A 5,900-nucleotide genomic window follows, 5' to 3' on the forward strand; every position below is an offset into this window, starting at 1 on the left:
CGTTGCTGCGGCGCCGCCTACACCTACGCTGTCTCCAAAGCAAAGGAGGAAAAGAGCAACGGCGCCAACCAAGTCCGGGGATGCTGAACCTAAACCCGAACCCGAACCCGATCCGGCGGACCTTGGCACCGAAGGCCCCGAGATGCAGGCCCGCTCCACAGACCTGATCCTAGTCTTGGACCCCCCTGTTTCCGAAACTCGGTCGGAATCGGCTGTGCGAAGTTACGGGAGAAAGCCGTGCAGGAGACGAAGGCCGTCCGCCAGGCGGAGGAGGAAAGCTAAGGTCCGCTTGACCAGGGCTGCAGGTGAAGAGGCTGCAGGTGAAGAGGCTGCAGGTGAAGAGGCTGCAGGTGAAGAAGCCACGTCTTCGGTCCTGCCGACTAGACAGAGGCTGGCGGGCGTGGTGAAGGCCAAATACATGCGGAAGCTGGCCACCCCCTTCCTGCCTGCCAAAAGGCCAAGGGGGAGACCTCTGTCCCTGGCCAAGCAGGCTCAGAGGGAGCTAGCCCAGCAGCTGCTCTCCAACGCAGGGAAAGGCGGCGGCAGCGACAGCCAGCATCCCGCCTCCAAGGACCTCCAGCGGGGGAAGTCGAAATTCCTGAAGAACATCCGGCACTTCATCATGCCGGTGGTGAGCGCTCGCTCCTCCAGGGTCATCAAGACCCCCAAGAGGTTCATGGATGACGACGGGATGTCTGTCCTGCCCCGGAGGAGCTCCCCCAAGAAGCCCCACGGCCGGACCGCCAGAGAGGCGAATAAAGAAGCAGACGAAGGAGAAGGGGGCGAGGAAGGTGACGATGATTACCAGTATCCTGAACAGTTCTCCCCGGAGATGGATCTGTCTCCCGGGGACCAGGAAGCCTTTGACTTGTTCGACCGTCGAGCTGCTGAGGAAGCCCGGGGGCGAGCGGGTTTGGAATCCAGGCTTGCATCGGATGCCGCTGCGTCGCCCGCCGCCTTACCGGGCAAGCGTAGGTCGGCACTCAGGGAGCCCAGCTTCAGGTGGAGCAACCTCGCCGGATCGGCTGGAGAGGTCTTCTCCTTGGTCGGCAGGCAGGCCTTCGACGACTCCCTCAAGCTCCCGGAAGTAATTCTGGCTTCTCCCGGACCGAAACGGGCTGCGTCGGCCCAGCTGTCCCACCGCGAAACCCACCTGAAGATCTACGAGTCCCTGAAGAAGCTCACGGCCCGGGCGGGCAGGAGAGCCGAGGAGGAGGAGGAGGAGGAGGAGGAGGAGGAGAGTTCCCCTGCTCCGAATTCGGAAGCCGCTCCTTTAGACCGGGATGATGACGACCCCGAACCGGGGCACCTGACCCTCTCCCTGCCAGCTGCTGTCGGGCAGCTCCAGGAGAGCTCGGAGGAGGAGGACCTCCCGGAGAAAGAGAAGCTGAAGATTGAGGACATGGACTCCCCCGGGGTGGTGCGGAAAGTGGCCGTGCGGCTCCGCTCTCCGGGGTCCGAGCTGCTGCTGGGAGAGGGCTCGGACGAGGGCGTCGAGGAAGCCGACCAGAGCACGGGAAGCGACCGGGTGGAGGTGGAGGAAAGGGGCACCTCTCACAAGATCCGGCTCACCGGAGCCAACAAGAGGATGTTTCACCTGCTCAAGAGGGCCAAGGTCCAGCTCATCAAGATCGACCAGCAGAAGCAGCTGAAGTCCACGCAGGTGAAGACGTTTATTAGATTAGTTTATCTGCTTTGTGCTACAGTGGCAGGGATGGGGGGATGGTAATGGTAATGATACATTGAAGGAGGAAGCAGAACGAAATGTCGACCTAAGATGTTTTCAGTTTTTTTTTTTTGTTTATATTTGTATACATATATAGTTTTTTTTGCATGTTGACGAGGCAGTGGCATGCCCTGATTATATTAAGTTCACAGTAAAGACTGCGAGGCGTCTGGGAGTCTCTGCCTCTGTGTTTCTGGTAACGCTTGCTGCTCCACAGTTGCTGTCGGGGACTGTGAGGGCCGATCCCAAGGAGCCTCCCGGCGCTGTGAAGCGGAGGAAGGTTGTGAGGAAGAGGAAGGCTCGGCTGGAGAGCCCCCCGCAGGAGGAGAGTAGCGCACCTCAGGTAACCAGGAGCGAGGCCCGAGGGGGCGACACGCTGGGGCTGTTTTAAGGTTTCGTGAGCTCAGACACGTCCCAATGTTTCAACTCTTTACCCAGTCAGAAAAGCAGTGAAGCCCTCTGTCACTTTTTTTTTTTTTTTCTGTAATGCAGCTTCTGTTTGTGCAGAAGACTGCATGTGTGCCACGTTGATGCGTGTTTAGGAAAAGACTCTGTGAATAAATATTGACGAGATGACCTTTCACGGCAGCTGATCTCTGTCTACGACCGGCATGTTTTTGACAATGTGTTAACAGCGCTTCCCTGTCAGCCTGCTTGTTCTCATTGCGCTCTCTCTCTCCCTACCTCTCCCTCCGTCCCTCCTTCCCTCCCTCTCTCCCCCCTCCCTCTCCCTCCCTCTCTCTCTCCCCCTCCCTCTCCCTCCCTCTCTTCCCCCTCCCTCTCCCCCCTCTCTCTCCCCCCCCTCTCTCTCCCCCTCTCTCCCCCCCTCTCTCTCCTCCCTCCCTCCCTCCCTCCCTCCCTCCCTCCCTCTCTCTCCCTCCCTCCCTCTCTCTCTCTCTCTCTCTCCCTCTCTCCCTCTCTCTCTCTCTCTCTTCTCTCTCTCTCTCCTCTCTCTCTCTCTCTCTCTCTCTGATCGGCAGGAGCCGGCCCCCGGCAGGACCCCGTATCAAGCACGTGTGTCGAGACGCAGCGGTGGTCCTGGGGCAGCCGCGGGCGATGGTCCCCGACGACGTCCCTCGACTCAGCGCCCTGCCGCTGCACGAGAGGGACGGCATCGCAGCCTCGCCCCGCGCAGAGGGTAAGCGCGCCCGCCTCGTACCCGTCCTGTGAAAGTGGATTCTTTAAAGGACGAGCTTCACGAGCAAGCAGCTCCGATGTCGTGTCGTTTCTCTTTACCTGTTGTGATGCTCGATGCTTGAAGCCGGGTACAGACAGGTAAAGTGGTGATAGCTGAATTTCGGAGCACAACCACGAACCAGTGATTGCAAAAGTCTTCAAAAGAAAAGGGAGAACAAATTAATAACATGGCTTTTGTGGGGTTTATTTTTAAAACTAATTATTATAATAATTAGTTGCTACTTAAAGCTGAACTCCTCTCTCCTCATCTCCTTCTGTCCCTCTCTCCTCGCCCCCTCTCCCTCGGTCCTTCCTCTCTCTCCTCGCGCTCTCTCTCTGTCCCTCCTCTCCTTTCCTCTCGCTCTCTCTCCTCACACCCTCTCCCTCGGTCCCTCCTCTCTCTCTCTCCTCTCCCTCGGTCCCTCCTCTCTCTCTCTCTCTTGCCTCGCACTCTCTCGCCTCGCACTCTCACTCTCTCCCCTCTCTCTCCTCGCCCCCTCTCCCTTGGTCCCTCCTCTCCTCTCTCTCTGTCCTCCTCTCCTCTCCCTCGGTCCCTCCTCTCCTCTCTCTCTGTCCTCGCCCCCCCTCTCTCTCCTCGCTCTCTCTCTCTCGCTCTCGCTCTCTCTCACCTTCGTCCCTCCTCTCCTCTCCCTCTGTCCCTCCTCTCCTCTCCCCTGTCAGACACAGCCTCTGCCTCTGAGCCCGATGCTGCTCCCCCCCCGGACCCGCGTCCTGTCAAGATGAGGAGATCCTCCGGCGGCCGCTGCTTCCAGCACGGAAGAGGAACGTGCGCTGCGGGACTTGCAAGGGCTGCCTGCACCAGCTGGACTGCGGGGAGTGCGTCAACTGCCTGGACAAGCCCAAATTCGGGGGCCCCAACACCAAGAGACAGTGCTGCGTGTGAGTAGACATGGAGAGCTATATCCGTTAAACTATATCCGTGTTGGAAACCAGACTCCCCTGCATAGCATTTCGAGCCATTCCAGGTTTTACTGAAACCCACCTGGGCTTGTTACCTATACACACTGTGGCTAATCAAGCTAGTAGTAAAATCCGGAGTGGGGTGAATCTGCTGTGCAGTGGGAGTCTTATTTCCAATCCTGGTAGATCTAAGTGGCTTTAACCGCTGTGCACATAGAGTTTTAAAGTGTCCTAATTGTTATATAGATCTATAGAGAGTGAGACTCTGTATCCAGACGATGAATCTCTACAAGTAACTGACCGTGAAAAGTAGACCGTGAAAAGTAATTTGAAGAGCTTGACTTTGACTTTTAATGCCTGCTTGTAATGTTTCCACGTCCCTGCAGAGTGCACAGGCGAAATAAAACTTGCAGTGGTTCTCTTGAAGAAAATGTTAGTCTGGTCTAATGTTACGTTCTCAAATATTATTATTATTATTATTATTATTATTATTATTATTATTATTATTTTTTGTTTTTTCTCACAGGTTTAAAAAATGTGACGAAATTGAAGAGAGGAAACAAATGCGGCTGGGCTACAGGACCAACAAAGGTAATGGGATTGTGAAACGCAGACCCCCCCCAGCGCTTTTATTTTTAGTTATGTGTCTGATAACCCCCCTCTGCTGCAGGTCTCCCTCTGAAGCGTCGGCGGTCGCCGGCGAGCGCGTGCCCCACGAGCGACGACGAGGAGGCGGCCGAGCGGGCGGAGCTGAGGGTACCAGACTCCCGCAGCCCCTCCCTGAGGACCCAGCCGCGCCGCTGCGTGAAGCAGCGCTCGTACTGCAGCCTGCTGGAGTCGGACGACTCGGAGCTGGAGATGCTGCTGGCAGCCTCCGCCTCCCACTCCACCTCCCCCGGGCGCAGGAGAGCCAGCGGGCACAGAGGTAGCGAGCGCCGCTCACAAGCACAAGCGGCACGCGTTTGTCGCTGAGTTCAAAGCTGCTGTTTAGGATTTCTTAATTCGGCTCTTGTGAGGGTTTTTATAGCTGTTCCGTTCAAGCCGTTCAGACGCTTCAGATTTCAGTTACCGGTCGCCTGTCTCTGCCTCTCAAGTGCTTCACAGTGCATCTAATTCAAGAAGCATGTTGTGTTTTATTGATTTATTATGGAACTGCTTCCAGAGTGGGGCACACATCAGCTGGTCTATTGCCCCTTACTATTAGATTTGATTTTTGCACGTGTGCAGTTTTGCTCATTTTTTAAGGACGCGATTCCTACTTTCCATCCTTTTTTTTTTTTTAAATGTTTTCTTCTTCTTCTTCAGGAGACTTTGCTTCCTTGGACGGCAGCGGGCGAGGTGGGGACTCAGAGGAGAGCAGCAGCCGCCTTCGGAGAATGAACATCTCCAGGAATCTGCAGGGGAGACGGAGGCCTGACAAGGTAACGGCACAGACTCCCTTTGTTTTGATTAATCGTTAACGCAGGTGATTTTAACTTCACCTCGAAAACTGACCACTAAGAAAGTTAGTAATAAATTCAACAAAAAGGTCTTTATGAATCTCAGGGATGGCAGGAAGACTCGCATTACTTGGTTTGATCCCACTCCTGGGTTTATTACGAGTTTAATAAGATGCGAGTTTGTGTTTGCTCCTGTGCTGCAGAGTCAGCTGGACAGACTCCTCCCAGTGTGCTTGCTGCTCTGGTCAGTGGCTTTGCTCGAAGAGAGAAGGAGGCCCTCCAGCTCCGGTGCACAAGATCAGGGTCGACTTCAAGGTGAGTGTGTCTGCTTCTCCCGTCCAGCGCTGCTGAAACTGAAACATCCAGCTCTGAGCAGCCGACACGGGCTCTGTACAGAGGATTTAGACACGACGCAGGCCAGGGCTCTGTACAGAGGATTTAGACACGACGCAGGCCAGGGCTCTGTACAGAGGATTTAGACGTGACGAATGCCGGGGCTCTGTAGAGACAATTTAGATGCGATGAACCTGCTGAAGCTAGAATTGAACTCTATAGATCTGTACAGGACCTGCTGAGTGTAGAATGAACTCTATAGATCTGTACAGGACCTGCTGAGTGTAGAATGAACTCTATAGATC

The 5,900-nt window shown here is 55.4% G+C and overlaps 1 pseudogene; it reads left to right on the forward strand.

Annotated features, from left to right (window-relative positions):
* Nucleotides 1-5,577, forward strand: part of LOC131729842 (histone-lysine N-methyltransferase 2B-like) — a 12,513-nt pseudogene extending 6,936 nt beyond the window's left edge.
* The last annotated feature ends 323 nt before the right edge of the window (nt 5,578-5,900 follow it).

Source organism: Acipenser ruthenus, unplaced genomic scaffold (genome assembly GCF_902713425.1).
Source record: "Acipenser ruthenus unplaced genomic scaffold, fAciRut3.2 maternal haplotype, whole genome shotgun sequence".
Taxonomy (NCBI): Eukaryota; Metazoa; Chordata; class Actinopteri; order Acipenseriformes; family Acipenseridae; genus Acipenser; species Acipenser ruthenus.